At 40.0% G+C, this 18029-nt stretch overlaps 1 long non-coding RNA gene across 1 annotated transcript in view; it reads left to right on the top strand.

Moving 5' to 3' along the window:
* The window catches only part of LOC138159258 (uncharacterized), a 1259001-nt gene that overhangs the window by 588664 nt on the left and 652308 nt on the right, over positions 1 to 18029 (top strand). The window lies entirely within an intron of this gene.

Here is an 18029-nt window from a genome sequence, read left to right as displayed (position 1 = left end):
TCTCTCTCTCTCTCTCTCTCTCTCTCTCTCTCTCTCTCTCTCTTTCTCTCTCTCTCTCTCTCTCTCTCTCTCTCTCTCTCTCTCTCTCTCTCTCCCCTAACAAGAGTACACAATGAAAAAAGTTTGAAGACCCCTGCTTGAGATAACATTGGTTCTCCTCCTTAGATTACCTTTCTTGAAACTCAGACAAATTTTTCCTTTAAAAAGGGAGCTTACTCTATAAAACCATAAAGACGTTCTTAGAAGGGCATTGCTTTCTTGACAAGTAACATAGTATATTTAGCAGGCAATCTGATGGGATCTTTCATTCATTTACTCAATAAACATTTATTAAGCACCTACTATTTGCCAGAGACTTTGCAAGGCACTAAGGAATAAAAGAACAACAACAACAAAAAAACAATCCTTCCCCTCAAAAGAGTTATATTCTTTTGGGGGAAATAACATGTGTACAGATAAATAAATACAAAATTGTGAAAGTAAGTAGAAAATAATTGGGGAGTGGGAGAACAGTAACAAGCATCTGAAGGGATAAGGAGAGGATCACTGATCAGTAAGATGTTGAGACCTAGTTCATTGTCTCCATCTCTGAGGTTTGGTTCCCTCATATCTCTCACATGTCATTTTGTTTCTTTCACAATGATTTTTCCAGTGATAAAAGAGAGAATTTTAGTTCTCAACTTATAACCTTGCCTGCAGACACTATGATAATGTGTTAATGCTGCAATTGCTTTTTCTGGCCTCCTGCAATGCATATGTCTGGTAATGTGTATGCATATGGGTTAACATATTTGGATGACTGTCTACAAAAAACCTTTGTTCTAATTCCAGATTTCCAGTCTTTTTCCCCCTGTTCTAGTCACCAGGGTGGGTTGATGATGGAAACAGATATTCAATTCAACACACATTTATTAAACTTCTCCTGTGATTATTACAATAATAGTAGCATTAACCATTTTTAAAGCACTTTAAGATGTACAAAGTACTTTACAAATACCATCCCCAGGTCCTAACAACTGGAAGGCTTGCAAGGTATGGATGGTAAGAGCAAATGGAGAGAAAGTTGGGGAGAGGGAAAGGTCTCTGAAATTTCCTCTCTTGTAGAATGGTTAGACCAGTTCAAACATGTCTCAAAAATTTTCTTAGTCCTTTGGGTGTTATATACCCCTTGGGTATGAAGTAAATGCACCTGTTTTTGGAATCGTATTTTTAAATGCATAACATAAAATTCTTAAGATTACGTAAAGACGCCCAACTGATTCTCCTGAAAGACAATTGATAAAATATTTTTTAAAAAATTCATGAGCTTCCCTGGTTTAGACCACCCCCAAAAGATGCCCAATATTGAGATAATCCCATCTCAAGAAGAGAGGGAAAGGGGGGAGGGAGGGAGAGAGAGAGGGAGAGAGAGAGAGAGAGAGAGAGAGAGAGAGAGAGAGAGAGAGAGAGAGAGAGAGAGAGAGAGAGAGAGAGAGAAGCAGACAGACAGAGACAGACAGAGAGACAGAGACAGAGACAGAGAAAGGCACTGAGAGGTAGAGAATTATTTAAATATTGAATTTTCAACATTTAAAGGAAGCATGAGTACTAGAATATGTGCAACAAATGATTACAGTAGAACAATCAATAAATTAATCAATCAGTAAATATTTATGAAGGACCTACTATGTACCAGGCACTATGCTAAATGCTAAGAATGCTTGAAGAAGCAGAAGACAGTCTCAGTCCTCAACCAGCTTACCATCTAATGGGTGAGACAACATGTAAACAAATGGGTACAAAGCAAGCTATATTTGAGATAAATAGGAAATAATTAACAGAGGGAAGTTACCGGAATTAAGAGGGGCTAGGGAAGACTCCCTGTAGAAGATGGGATTTTAATTGGGACTTAAAGGGAAGTCAGGGAGGTCCAGAGTTGGAGCAGAGTAGGGAGAGAATTCCAGGGATAGGGAAGAGCCAGAGAAAATGCCTAGATCTAAGAGATGTAGTGTCTTGTTCATGTAAAAACTTGGAGGCCCGTGTCGCTTAATCAAAAAGTATGCACTGGGGAGTAAGGTATAAGAAGATTGGAAAGGTAAGAGGTGGCTAGGTTATGAAGGACTTTGAATGCCAAATGGAGCATTTTGTATTTGATCATAGGCAATAAGAAATTACTGGAGTTTATGAAGTGAGGTTGTGTGTGTATGTGTGATGATCTGACCTGGGTTCAATGGAGGATGAATTGTAGTGGGGAGAGCTGAGGCAGGCAGAGCCACCAGTGGGCTATTGAATAGTCTAGGACATGCTCTATGTGCTGGCAGTATCAGAGGAAGGAAGGGGGCACATTGTAGAGATATTGTAGAGTTGAAACCAACTGACCTTGGCAATGTATTGGATATGGGGGATGAGAGATTAATAGAGAATCCTCTATGAGGGCTTCTAAGTTGTGAGCCTGAGGGGCTCTAAGGGAAGGTTGGAAGAGGCAGGGCTTAGGAAGGAAGATGACAAATTTCATTTTGGACTTTCAATTTAAGATGTCTACTGTACATCCAGTTCAAGATGTCTGAAAGAAAGTTGGAGATGCAAGATTGGAGGTCAACAGAGATACGTTTGAGAATCATCAGCTTAGAGATGGTAATTAAATCCATGGGAGCTGATGAGATCCAAGTGAAGGAGTATAGAGGGAGAAAAAAAGAGGGCCCAGGACAGAAGCCTGAAGCACAACCATGGTTAAAAAGTATGATATGGGATAGGATCCAACAAAGGAGACAGAAGAGGAACAACCAGATGGAACCAAGAGAGAGTAGTATAATAAAAACCTGGAGAGTAGAGAGAATCAAGGAAGGGAGAGTGATCAGCAACATCCAAGGCTGCAGAGAGGTCAAGGAGAATGAGGATCACTTGCAACTTTGTGGAGGATATTTTCAGTGGAATGATAAGGTCAGAAGTCAGATTATAAGGGATTAAGAAGAAAGTGAGAGGAGAGAAAGTGGAGGTGCCTGTTGTGGATAGTTTTTTTTTTTTGAGAAGTTTAGCTACAAAGGGCAGAAGACACACAGGACAACATTTAGCAGGGATAGAATGATTAAGTGAGGGTTTTTTCCAGAATGGGGGAGATATAGACATATTTGTAGGCAGTAGTTAATGAGCCAGTAGAGAAGGAGAGATTGAAAGTAGTTGAAAGAGTGGAGATGACAGAGGAGTAAATGTGTTGGAGAATGTGGGGTGGAATGGGATCACTTGAATTTAGTAAAGGGCTTGGTTTTGGTAAGGAGTAAGTTTGCTTCATCTTGTGAGATAAGGGATGAAGGAGGAGAAAGTGACAGAAGATATACCTGAGTGATAGAAGAGAGGGAAGAGGGAGTTCACAGTGAATGGCCTCATTTGTTTCTGTAAAATATAAAGTAAAGTTCTTAGCTGAGAGGGTAGGAGGAGATGGAGCTATGAGAGGTTTGAGGAGGGATGGTTTGGAAGAGCTACTGTGGAAAGTAGGATATTAAATTGTTAAGGGTGGGGAGGGGTATAGTAGGATTGTTGAGCAGCAGTGAGGACCCAGCATGTAACAAATTTGTAGTGGACCCAGTTGGTGTATGTGTAGGATTGAAAGCAACAAATGGTACAAATGATCCAAGGCTTGACTGGACACAATCAGCAATATGATAAGAGGGTTAGTGATTCAAGAGAGAAGGACAGTGTAGAGTTGAACTGGTTCACCCAGGGGTAAAGCTTGGGAGAAGAGGAGAGAATGTCTAGTGCAAGGGAGATTGTCTGGGTGACAACTGAATAGTCCAGGGATTGGTGATTGGTACAGATGAAGGGGAGGGTTTTGAGGCAGAAGGAGAGGTGAAAAGCCAATATATTATAGTCAATTAAGGGGATTTCACAATTCTTGAGCATAGATGTGGTACATTTTTGGGTGATAAGATTGAAGATATGACCATCTTTGTGTGTGTGTGTGTGTGTGTGGTGAGATGGAGGAGTAGCTCATGGGAGGGCAGTAGGTTGAGGAATTAGGTGGTTAGGGTATTTGAGGGAGAATCAATATGGGTGTTTAAGTCCTTTAGTATGAGGGAAGGAGTTATGGGAAAAGAGAAAAGTTGTGATCCAGTTATCAAATTCATTGAGGAAGGAGAGGGAGTGACCTGGGGGTCTGTAGACAACAGCTACCAGTATTTTGATTGGGTGGTAACTATGAATAGCATGAACTTCAAAGGAAGAGAGAGTACTGAGCGATAGAGGAAGGGGGAAAACCTGGAAATAGCAATGGGGTGCATGGAATATTCCAACTCTCCTCCTTGAACAGTGAACTGAGGCAAATGACTGAAAGTACAGCCAGTATTAGAAAGAGTATGTAGGGAGGCTATGTCTTTGGGAGAAATCAGATTTTAGTAGGTGCTGGAAGGGGAAGGGGGGAGGAAGATTCATGATAAGGGGAAATTTGTTACTTATGGAACAGGCATTCCAGAGGGAACGTTAGAAGGGCTGGGTAGAGTTAGAATGAAACTTATTATTAATCCTAATGGTGATTGGCAAGATCACTGTTTTGAGCAGAAAGATTTAAACTTGTCTCAGTCTCAGAGCCGTAACTAATGTAGGGTGACTCAGACTTTGCTATAGGGCACTGACATCTTAGCACTTGACCTGACAGACCCCTGTACTCTTTCCGCCGATAAGAACTGACCTCACCACCTACTTAGCAAAAATAATTCATTAAAGTAAGAAACATTAGCAAAAATAATTCATTAAAGTAAGAGAACCTTCTCCCTCTCACCTCACCTGTTCTAGCAGCCATTTCCTCTGCCTTACTTTTCCCTGGTTCATCCCTTTAGCCCCGTGAAACTTAAGTCTCTAGGTCTACACTCTTCCCCCACGCTTTTCTTGCCCCTTTTTCTGAACATATTTTGTCACACTTGTTCCCACTTCTAGAATGGCTATTTTTTGCCTGGAAGATATGAGGAGTAGGCGTCTGCTTTGCTGAGAGCGAGGAGCAGTTGATCCAGGATTGGGCTAATTTTATGAAGCTGGGTTTTGTGTCTAGTGTGACAGTAGGCGACCAAAGTGACATTGAAAACATAGGCTTTTTTCATAAGGGATGCTTTAGGGGAAGGGGTTGGAGGAATGTTGTGACAATGCAATGTGTCTGCACAGAGAGATGTGTCAGAAATATAAGCAGTGTTCAGTCAATCTATTTTATCTCCAATTCTTAAACACTAAAAATATCATAGCAAAATCTCCTTAAGAGGGGAGTCATAGGCCTCTTTAAATTAGGCCTCATTCCTTGGGGCAGGCCTATTTATGTGATTCTGTTTGACATGACCAGTGGTAGGAAGGAATAGAACGCAATAAGCATTTATTAGGCACTTATTATAAGCTAGACTTTGATGAGAGTGGGGAAGAAAACAGAAACGGGAGCAGACCTGGACAGATTAGCTTCCTGTAGCAAAATAATTTTCTTCATCTTTGACCTTCTTTCCAAGGCAATAGGGATGGAACTTAAACCTGACATATTTCATGTAACTCAAATAAAGCCTTTCATTTCCATGTCTTCATTGAGCAAACCACATGGATAATCTTCTAATCCAGTTTTTCAAATTGTTAACTGACCTTTAGTTCAAAGTTGGGCAGAATGATTTCAGTCACAGATGCATTTGAATGGGATATTCATCTGATTCAAAGTCCAAGGTCACAAGAATCCTAACTTCACCTCCTCCTCTTCCCTGCCCCCCATCCCCCTTCTCTCCATGGAGAAGATGAAGAGAAAGTTGGGGAATTTAAGGTAAAGAAAGAACCTTTGTCAAATACTATAGAAGGCACAAGAGGAGATGAACAGGTGAAAGAAGGACTAAAGGAGATGGGTAGAGTCCTGAAGGATGATGGCAGAGAAGAAGTCTTGTAGAATTGGAAGGGAGAGCAGAAGACCTGGGCCTTGGTTCTTCCCAACCATCTGTACCATCTCTTTATTACCTATGACTGATTTTAGCCATTTCCCACCCCACCCCCATTTTGTAAGCTGGAGCTTACACAGTTGCATGGGTGCATTTGTACAGAATCTCTGACGGGTACAGTTATGGACTCGACCTGTTTAACCTTGGCATTCAAGCTCTAAGCCTTCTCACCTATGTCTTGGAGGACTCCTTGTCCCCTGGCCATTTCTTGGCAATGTAACCTATGTGGGCTGAAAAGCCCCAGAGAATTCTGTTTCCCATTTCTAACCCTAAACTGAAGGATCCTTGTTTTGAGATGGGAATGTGAAGCATCAGCTCTAATCAGTTTTGCCAGGCACCTGACCTAATTTTACTTCTGCAATAAGATCACTATAAATTCACTACTTTCCCATGGAGGATAAAACTCTATGCCCACCTTCCCCCAGACTCCCCATCTTTCTTCATAATTGAAGTCAAAAGATCTGATGGGGTCCTTGTTTTTCCACACTGCATCTCTACAAAAATAAATTTATTTATACATTAAATTAAAAAAAAATAATCCCTCACAGGGAACCACTGATTGAATCACATGCAGAAACCTGATTTGAGGTTTACAGCTGGATAGCAGCAAGTGCAGATGAGAAGATGGTGGGTTTCTTTGGCCAAGAGGGGCGATTTTTGTTCCTGGGAGCACAGTCACCTCTGTTCTCTTCCCATGGCATGCTGGTACATGTCAGGGTGAGAATGGACAGTCCAATCTATTGATCCTTCAGGTTGGCCAGAATCCCACCCAGAGAAAGAATTCCCCACCCCCTTTTTAAAGCAACCAAGTGAATGTGAAGAAACAGGAAAACAAATATCTTTGCTTTACAATAATCCACATTTTCTTCCTGATTAAGAGAGTTATTTGTAAGTTACATAAATGAGTTTATGTGGATAATAACCAAGGAGTGGGAGGGAATTAATTAGAATTTATTTATAATTAGACACCTCACTCAAGCCCATTAGTTACAGTATCTGTTTTTTTTAATTGCTTTCTTTTTTTTTTTTGTGATTTTCTTCAGACTTTTACAGATTTGATAATGTTTGATTTAAACATTTGGTGAAGCCTTTAACACATGTAAAATCTACTTCCAAAGGGGTATTTTTTTTGTAATTAGGAAATTATATTTCAAAACATTAAGTGCACTGTGCATTAACCACTCCTATTTTGAGAAATCTGGAGGTCTTTAATTTGTAGGAAACCAGAACACAGCAGGCAAAGGAGGAAAAGGCAGCATTTTATTCCTAATCTATACTTTGTTTTGTTTGCGCGCGGTTCCCTCTGTGCTGTGTCCATCCATAGCTCCAGAGATTTCTTCAGGGAACATTTCCTTCCCCAAGCAGAGTGCTTGAGGGGTCCATGATAATACAGAAGGCTCTCAATGATAGGTTCAATAGACAATGTGGAGTACGATCCAGAGTTTTCATAAGAAGGAAGGGGAAAGTTAGTCAATTAGCATTCATTTATTAAATGTGTTCTGTGTGCCAGGCACTTCTCCGGGAGGGAGAAGAAGCCTGGGCTGTGGTGCAGTCAAAAGAACACTGGATTTGGAGTCTGAGGACCTGGGTTCAAATTCCACAGTACTTAGAGGTCTACAGAACACTTTACAAATATCTCATTTGATCCTCAAAATAATCCTGGGAGGTGGGTGCTCTTTTATCCCCATTTTATAGATGAGGAAACTGAGGCACAGATAGAGATGTGTGCCTAGAGTCAGGAAGACCAGAGCTCAAATCTAACCTCAGACACTTACTAGCTGTGTGACCCTGGGTAAGTCACTTAACCTTTGATTGCTTCAGGTTAGTTAACTATAAAATGGAGATAGTAGCAATACCTATTTCCTAGGGCTGTTGTGAGGACCAAATGAGGTAATATTGATCAAAAGTGCTTAACACTGTGCTGGATACTTGGTAGTTTCTATAGAGGAAATGTTTGTTTCCTCCTCCTTTCCCTAAACTACTAATTACCTGAGGCAGGATTTGAATTTAGGTCTTCCTGACTGTGCACTGTGGCATCTAGCTGCCTGTTTGACCTTAGGAAAGTCACAAAATTCTGGGCCTCAGGATCCTTAGGTTCAAAATCAGGGGAGACTAGAGGCTTCCTAATGTGCTTTGCAGATCTTTCTTTTCCTTGTGCCTTTCATCACATCTAGTCTCTTTTCTCCTGCCCTTCCTATGAGAGTTCTCATTCACTGAGACTATCTCAGCTCTGATTAAAGCATTTTTTCCAAGTAATGAATAACCAATATGAGTCAAGAGTGTGGTGGCAGCCCCCAGAGCTTGCACAACACTTAAAAAAGCACATGATCGCACCTTCGGACTGTCTCCTGGGCAGACCACAGCCTTCCATAGAGTGTTCTGTTCTGGGTGCCGTGCTTTAGGAAGCATATTTAAAAGTGGAATAGCTCCGAGGAAGATAAAAGCAAGCCAGAAGAAGGACAGGTTGAAGTGACTGGGAATTTTTAACCCAGAAAAGAAAGATTTTAATAGGGAAAAGAGTTTCTGTCTTCACATATTTGGAGGGGGGGGTGTTCTGTGGAATTGGGATTAGGTCACAAAGGTCAGAACAAGAACCAGTAAGTAGGTGGAAGTTACAGGGTTTTGACTCTCTGTAAAGAAAATTTTCCTGACAATTAGAGCAATCTAGAAAAGGCAGAGAATGCCTTAGGTAGGGGGAGCTGCTAGGTGGCACAGTGAACAGAGCACCAGTCCTGGAGTCAGGAGGACCTGAGTTCAAAGTCGGCCTCAGACTCTTAACAATTGCTAGCTGTGTGACCTTGGGCAAGTCACTTAACCCCAATTGCCCTAAAAAAAAGAGAGAGAGAATGCCTTAGATGAATTTCCTAACTTCAGAGAATAGTAATCATTTAGTCAAAGAGCATTATTAAGCACCTACTATGTGCCAAGTGCTATGTAAATACTGGGGATACAAAGAAAGGAGAAAGCCAATACCTGCCCTCAAAAAGGTTCTAGGCTAATGGGGCAGACAACATGCAAACAATGATGGATAAACAAGACATATACAGGATAAGCTGAGGGTGCTATTAGAAGGACTGGGAAATGCTTCTTGTAGAAGACTGGATTTTCATTTAAACTTACAAAAAAACTAAGAAATTATTATTATTAATTATTAAACTAAGCTAATAATTAATTATAATTAAATTATTATTACTATTAGTAAATAAAATAAAGGTGGCACAGGAGATAGTGGCTAGTGGCTAGAAGACAAGCCTTGGAGTCAGAAAGACCTGAATTCAATTCTTGCTCCCTGTGTTTTCTAACTGGGTGACCATGGACAAGTCCCTTAACTTATCAGGCACTGAGGCATTAAATTATTCAAACAATACTGAATTGCATTGGTAGAGGAAGTTTTTTCATAGGAAATTCCTTAGATTAATAAAATCTCAGGTCCAGAAAGTACCCAGCTCCTACCCAATAGCAATAATAATATGAATATTTTTAATGAATAATTATTAACGTATATTAACATGACAGATGATATTAAAATGGTCACTCTAATGATACTATGGAAAGAAATAGGTGTTATAGACTGTGTCAAGAGAGCTACATTATTCCTAGGTTCATGTCTCAGTTGTGTGACCTCAAGAAAATCCTCCTTAGTGAAATAAGAGATGATTTCCAAAAGTTTGTCATTCTAGCTCTAACAGTCGGGGGGGGGAGGTGCTGAATTAACTGGTAAGATCCCAAGGCCTAAACTTCCACTGGGGAACTCTAGGGAGGTAGCCATGGACTTTTCATGGTAGCCTTGGACATGGCTGTCATGTAACAACATTTCAGGGATTCTGACCTTGGCCATGAGTGTCACTTAGTACTCAAGGCCAAATTTTAATAGCAAAATGAATAGTTTTCCACAGGCACAGAGACATGGTGTTTTGGAACCTATCTTAAGGCTTAGATAATAGATCTGAACTAGACGTCCCTTAAAACCACACTCTTTCCCGTAGGAAAGGAAATAGCCCTTACCATAGGCTAAGGGGAAGAAGCACCCCCTCTCTACCCACTGCTTCCGCCAGTTACTAAGATACTTGGATGCTCTCAAAATTACTTGGAAAACATTGAAAAAAAAATACTTTCTTTAGCACTACCTGGAAATTCAGTTTCAGTGATGTTCCCTAGCCTCACCCACGTTTCCTCATAATTGAATTTCAGAAACATGATGCCACTGTCACTGCTGTTCTCAGAAGAGATACTGAAGCAGCATCTGTACAGGAGTGTTTGTTCCCAAATTTCCTCACGGTGACTAATGGGTAAACACCTGTCCTGTGGATTCCCTATTGCATTCTCACAATTAGATTTATAACTGCAGTCGTTTAACCGAAAGTAGGAAAAATGGACTTCTCCAAAGTCTTCATCTCATGGAGGCTCCTAATAGGGTTTAACTTGATCCTTACCTTAAAAATAAAGTGGATGTCCCATAATGGACCTCTAGCCTCATTCCCCCCCTTAAAAAATAAGAGTCAGGGTCATCAATAATGCACCAAAGATTTTTAATAGGCCTGTGGAATGGAAGTGCTTCCTTGGGGTGGGAGTGTAGGGGTGGGGGGCAGATGGGCATCAGGAGACAGCAGCACATAGGTTCCACAGAGACTGAGAATAACTGTTAATGTGTCTCCATCCAGAGCCTTGGTGTAAGATGTTGTCACCGGGTGGCCTGGTTTGAAAAACCTGTACATTTCAGCTGACCTAATTGTGCAGTGAATGGGCTTAACCTCACTGTGCAGTCCAAGGCAAGAGGCTGGGCTATGCTTAGTCATGCTCCCCAGAGCAATGGATGGGAAGGAGAGGAACTGTGCAGGGATGCTTTTCAGCCACCCCCACCAAACCCCAGTCCCCCACCCCATCTTCATTCATCTTCAACTGAAGATACCAGCCAAAAGGTCAAGGGGAGAAGAAGCCAGGCTGTATCTTTTCATGGTGATGCTGGCTACCAAGGTTGTATACAGAATGTAGGAAGCTGATGTAAATGTTAGGAAGTGATTTGAGACGAACCAAATATGTTAGTTAAAACACTAAGTTACAGTTAAATTACAATCCAGGAGATGAAGTAATTGCTTCTTAACCTCCTTACCTGCTTTTGTAATTCTGACATTGAAAAGGAGACTTGTGCAGCAGATATGGGAGCAAAAACGATGATTTATCTTGATTCCTTTGATGTCACTTAATAGCTTTGTTTAGATGGTGTATCCTGGTTGTTTTCTTTCGGGTTTTTTTCCCCTTCCTTTTGTTAGAAACCAGTATGGAAAAATTGTTGGTTTCTTTAGGAAGGTAAGAGCTGAATGATCAAAGCTACAACCTCCACCCCCCACCCCCAGCCCAAACATATGCAGGCCGGGAATGAAACTCTTACAGACTGAACAAACACTCAGAGCCATTTTCTAGGCACCCAAGAAAAATAACTTCGAGGGGAGGGGGGGAGAGGAGCTGTGGGGCAGATGTGGGATTTGGTCATCCTACCGCTGACAGAAGCAAGCAGTCCATATCCTAGTAAAGGCTAAATTGTGTCCGGAAGGTATTTACAGAAATTTGACTCAGAGTCCTCGAACACCAGACCATCTGTATGGAAGTGTTTGTCATGGGGCTGAGACATAAAGAATAACACAGGACTTTGGCTCTTACAGTCACATTTCTAGCTGTCTACCAGCTCAATGTAGAGAGGACCGGCTAGACTTTGAGTTCAAATCTTGCCCCAGACACTTACTAGTTGAGTGACCTCAATCTCCGTCAGCCTCAATTTCCTTAACTGTAAAATGGGGCTAATAATAGCACCAACCTTCCCAGGGTTGTCGGGATCAAATGAGATAATGTTTGAAAGCACTTTGAAAACATCAAGTGTTATTATTATGTACCAGACATTTCTCTCTTTTACCCCCAAGGTCATTTGGTCTCATGGTAGAGGTTGAAAGAATTTTCCTTCCAGAATATTCCTTAGAAATATGGAAAAATATTTCTCTTCTGCTGCCTCCGTTATCCCATGCCCCTGCCTTTTAAGAGGCAATGTCTTCATATTGTTTCTAGTCCTTCTATGCTTGAGGTCCCACCTAAATCTTCAATGCCTGTTCAGTGTCCCACTTCTGGACCACTGTCAGTCAGTCAGTCAATAAACATTAAACATCTGCTATGTGACCAGGATGGTGCTAAGCACTGGGGTTGGGATACAAATACAAAAACAGAATTCAGCCCCTGCCCTCAAGGAGCTTACAATCTTAAGGTGAAAGTCAATACATAAAAGGAAACTGAAAAGGTAGGTGGTGGTGATAGTAGTAGTGGGCAGGGCCACTTGTGGAAGAGTCAGAGAAATTGCATAGGTGAGAAATGAGGTGTTGTTGTGAGCTGGGCTCCCTCCTTAATTGGAGGTTTGGGAGTTCATGGACCCACCTTCCAATCAGAGGAAAGAGAAAATTCTCTTTCCTTCTAGGTCAAGGCTTTTAAACTTGGGATTCACAGACACCCAAGGGGTTTGTAAATAGATTTCAGGAGGGTGTTTTGTGAACTTGATTGGGAAAATCTATGTATGTATGTATGTATGTATGTATGTATGTATGTATCTATCTATCTATCTATCTATCTATCTATCTACCTACCTACCTATCTATCATCTATCTTTCTATCATCTCTCTAATCTTATCTTTATTCTATCTAATCTTTATTTTCACTAACCTCTCATGAAATTATCATTTTTTAAATTAAGAATTAAAAAAAAAACTACTTCAAGAAAGGGTCTACAGACTTCACCAAACTGACAAAGAAGTGTGTGACTAAAAAGTTAAGGCCCCTTGGTCTAGACCAGAGGCTCTCAAAGTGTGGTGTTGGATCCCTGAGAGTTCCTTAGACCCTTTCAGGGGGTCTACAAGGTCAATATTTGCAAAATACTGACTAAGACTTTATTTGTCTCTTAGAATACTCCTTTTTCAACTTTTATTAGATTTTCTTCATATACTTCCCCCAATATGACATATTACAACACATCGAATGAAGGCAGAATATGTGAATCCAGCTGTCTTTATTAAGCCAGACATTTACAAAAATATGTGAAACAATGCTGATCTCACTAGTTTTTTTTAAAAACATAATTATATTTTGTTTAAAATGTTATTTATGTTAACATGTATTGAGTTTATTGTATTTATTATTATGTTTCTATGTTTTTATTATTGCTATCTTAAGATTAACTGATACATGGATATTTTAAAAATGATCAGCTTTAATGTCTAACATGGTAAATATCAAACAGATATGACCTCCATTAACAGAAGCTCTTTGGGATCCTCAGTCATTTTGAAGAGTATAAAGGAGTCTTGAGGCCAAAAAGTTCAAGAACTGATGGAATAGACTGTAAACCCTTTCTTACTATGGTTTTAATACCTCATGATATCTAGCATAGCACCTTATAACATTATATATTCAGTAAATATTATTAAGGGAAGGAAATAAGCATTTATAAATCTCCTACTATGTGCTAGGCATTATGCAAAATGCTTCTTACAAATATTATCTCAGTTGATTCTAATAATCCTTCAAGGCAGGTGCTATTATTATTATTATACCCATTTTACAATTGAGGAAACTGAGGCAGAGAGAGGGAATGTGACTTGCCCAAGGTCACCCCTCTAGGCCAGATTTGAATTTGAACTCAAGTCATCCTTAGTCTTGCTCAGCATTCTGCCACCAACTGCTTCTTTAAATGGATGGATTGATGAATAAAGGTCAGGATATAAGGTTACTTTCAGAGGCAGAGGGAAATAGAGGTGATGATAGCATATTACTTCTTTACTTATTTGTGTTGTTTTAATATTAGAGAAGTTTTGTGTCAGGTGTAGGCTTTAAATTTAAGCTGCTTTTTCAATCTCACAATGTTTCTTGATGTTTAATATGTGTTAAAAATTGAAAAGGTGACTCAGGTCTGGCTCCTGTTAATTTAGGTTTGATATTCATTGAAATGAGTCATTGGTAGGTCATACAAGAGTTAACAAAAGAAAATTTACTTAGCCATAGCACAGGAAGGATATTTAGCAAGAATCTGTACAGCACTGAGCTTAGGCAGATATGACTGCCTTCACCTCCATATCCTAATGAATCTGGTCTGAAGGGCAGGGGATGGTGATGCCCCTGCCTTGGCCATGTCCTTCTCCAAGTCTGAAGGACCCTGTCTCTACTTGGGTGCATCTTTTATCCCTGTAGGTGGCCAACAAGCCATATCAGTGTGGTCAGAGGCTCTCAGAATGATGTCATGGATCCTGAGTCACATCTTGCAAATAGTTTTCTCCACTTTTAGGGAAAGATCTATCCTACACTACATAGTAGTGCTGAAGGACAGGAAACCCTGGTAGATAGTGATCCTGTCACAAAATCGTTCAGGTTGCAGGGAAGGTGGCAACCTGCATTGGTGGAAGAAGTTTTCTCACCTGAGAGTTCACAGGTCCAGTCACTCTCCCTGTCCTTATAATTCTATTGGGTAACAGGTATCAGATTATGTTCCTGAAAAGATAGAAAATGCTACTCACTCATTCAACAAAATGGTTTCTGCATCCACTCAAAGACTGGCTTTTCTCTTTGGTTTGTGAAGTGGGTGCTTTGGATTTCTATCTTAGGAAGGGAATAACTAAATTCTTGTTCTTTTTCTTCCTTCTCATGTAACTCTTCATTAAGTAAAACAACCAAACAAATCCCCATTACAGGCTCTTATAAAAAGGATAAAGCCACAAAAAGTTAATCTGTTCTAAAATGGAGCCAGCCTAATTTTATCAGCTGGTTATCACCTAAGCAATGGACAGTGGTCGGAAGTGAAGTCTTGTCCATGGTCTCAAACAACACGACCTTTTCTTTCTTTTTTTTTAAAATTAGTAGCCCAGATGAGATTGCTAACAAACTTAGTTCACTTAGTGCATGACTGGGAAGTCAGGTGATATCAATTAGTCAGCCGGACTTAAATAGCTTTTAGAAAGGGGTATGTAAAAAAAAAAGGGGGGGGGGTGTATGTACTAAGGTGACACAGTAAAGACAGTTGATACAAAACATCCTCCCACCCACCCAAGTCTTATACATTCTTCCACAAGTACACAGAATCTAGGAGAAAGCGGATTCAAACTTAGCATTCCTCTGGCAAAAGGGGAATCTCACAGTTTCCGAAGTCTTCTTGCTAGAATCTTCCAGATGTTACATTTAAGTAGGGTGTTGCTTTCTAGAAGACTCCTTGTGGAATTCTGAAGCTGCCTCTCCATGCTGTGCCTGGGTTGTCTTTGGCTCTTCATGAAGACACCATTGCCAGTTATTGCTGTTCTGGGGATATTGCTAGGACAACCGTGAGGCATTGAAATTAACTTACCTTCCCAAGTTCATGGGATAATGCTCTGGTCAAGGTTGGGCTGGGGTGAGGAGACCATGGCTGTACTGCTTTCTCTCCTCCCCTCATCCCCAAGAGATCTTGGATAAAACTGCTCTCTCTTTGTTCACACTGGAATATCCTAAATTCTGAACTTGTTTCTTCTATTTTATATAAAGCCCACAGAGTATGACTGAGTTTCGTCAGCCAATCAAAATACACCTCTTATATAGCATTACCCCATTTTGTACAATGGACTTCTCACACTTAGTCTAATGCTCTAGATTGATTTATTGATTTATTCAGTAGAGATGCCCAGGCCTTGTTTATATCTAGTTCATATCTTTGACTGATTAGAAGTGTTCTCACCCATCAAAGGTAGCTACTTTAAGAGAGACATAGTAATTGATTAACTGGTTCAATGGATCTCCCATACTTATACATTTTTCTCTGTAAATCCTCCATGAAGGTCTAGCCAACATGTTAGAATCATTTTTTAGTTATGATTTTATGAATACTAATGCAAGATAGTCAACCTGTCCATCTATTATCTCTCATCTTGCCATGTATCTATCCCATCTCCCTTTCTTGTCATACTTTATTTTTTGCTCATTTCTTAAATCCTTGAATTACTTTTCTTATTTCCAATAGAATGTAAGCTCCTCGAGGGCAGATAGCATTTTTACTTTGTTTTTGTTAGAACCTTGCACAATACCTTGAATAGTGTAATTGCTTAGTAATAGTGTGCTGGAAAAGTTGTATTGCCAACATTGGGGGGAGAGGAAGGATTATATTCCATTTTGCTTTGCAGCTAGGCACCAAATTCCTTTTTTTAATATTCATTGGAGCTTTGCACCTGTGATGTTGGCTGAAATTGGAGCCTTCGGTCTTAAATGGGCTAAGGAGCATGGCATTAGCAGTCAGAACAACTTACAGTGTTTGACCAGTCTTCCCAATCCTTGCAGAGCAGAGCTTTAAATCTTGTTATAAGGATACTACATTATTAAAAACTGGCTTGCTTGATTTGTTCATGCTGATAAAATCTAGAAGTTCTTGTATGGTTTTTTTTAAAAGGCTTGTAGAAATAGCATGAAAAATTATTCCTACATTATCATATGTGCTGTCTTGAAAAATAGTCTGGGACCTATCTACTTATTGATATAATTAAAGCTGGATTAGTAGGATGGATTATAGAATTTTCTAAAACCATTAGGGAGTTTGGTCTCCAGATTTTTCTTACCTTTTCTTTTCTCCATTACTCCCTTTCCTCTAGTTTAAATTTATAGACATCAATATACTCAGGGCTTAAATTGGGCTGGATTTCAGATCAGGGGCTGATCTGTTGGCTATGGGGACTGGTGTCAATAAATGTCACAGAATCCTGGAATTTTATAGTTGGAAGAGAATTTAGAGATCATCTGGTTCATTCTCCTCATCTAAGAGATGAAGATGCTGAGTCCCTGTGGGGAGTTTCATTGACGTGATTAAGATTTCACCAGGTTTATGGGATAGGAATCCTGTGTCCACTTAAAAAAAACCAAAATGAAATGGAACTGCAAATAGTAGGTTTGAAAATACTCCCTTCTTAAAACTTAAAACATTTTCTGGAATCAAACATGAGAAGGATTCTTAAGGTGTTTCTGTTTTTGTCAATGGTTCTGGTCTAGTCATATGTGTAAAAGTTATTCTACATTTTGAGTCCCTACTCATATATGCCAGAGTGGAATCAGTCAGTCGGTCAGCAGGCATTTATTCCATGTTTTCTCTGTGCCAAACACAGTGATAAACACAGATGATACAAATAAACAAAGAAAAAAACTGAACCCGAGTCCTGCCTTCAAGGAGCTTACATTCTAATGGGGGAGACTATAAGCAAACGACTATGTACAAACAAGATAGATTCAGGATAAAGTGAAGATGATTGGAAAGGGAAGGTACTAGAAATGAATGGGGACTGAGATGGTTTTCTTATAGAAAGTGAGATTTTTAGCTGAGATTTGAAGGAATCTAGGGAACCCAGATGATGGAGTTAAGGTGGACAAGTTGCAGGCATTGGGGACAGCTATTATTGGAAATGTCAGGATATGGAGTGGGGCATGTAAAGAATAAATGGTAATGAGGCCAGCGTTGCTGGATCATAGCATATGAAGAGTAAGTGTAAGAAGACTAGAAAGATAGGAATGACCTGGGTTGGGAAGTGCTTTAAGAGACAAATAGAGGATTTTATATTGGAGTCAATGGAGTTTATTGAGAAGAAGGGTGACATGGTCAGACCTGCTTTGATTGAGTAGAAATATAAAGCAACAGCATCTTCTCAGGATATTAAAGTCAAAGAAAGGAATCATTTGTTGGTTTGTTATCCATGTTCTCCTCTTCTGGGTAGAGAGGAACCAAAGGTTTGCCAAGGAAGAACATAGGGACAGGAGAGAGTCTAAAGAAGATATGTAGTGGTAGTGTTAGCTCGAGGGTTCTGGGGAGGTGGGTGTGAAGCTGGTAACTTGTGACCAGTCAGTGGATCGATTCACCCCTAGGTAGTGCAGGAAGCAAATTCTGGCACATAGTTCATTCACACCTTTTGATTCCTTTTGCCATTAAGAAAAGAGAACAATGTCTTCTGGGTAATTCCAAATTTCAAGAACTTTGCAAAGCACCCCAGGCTGGTTTTTATATATCTTTTTAAACTATATATATTTCTCCCATTAGATTGTAAGGTCCTTGAGAGTAGGGTCTGTCTTTCCCCCTTT

This window comes from Petaurus breviceps, unplaced genomic scaffold, assembly GCF_028583685.1.
Source record: "Petaurus breviceps papuanus isolate PSGF00001 unplaced genomic scaffold, PetGlider_PUasm1.0 176, whole genome shotgun sequence".
Classification (NCBI taxonomy): Eukaryota; Metazoa; Chordata; class Mammalia; order Diprotodontia; family Petauridae; genus Petaurus; species Petaurus breviceps.
The sequence above is the reverse complement of the archived record's forward strand: the minus strand, read 5'-3'. Positions and strand labels throughout refer to the sequence as shown.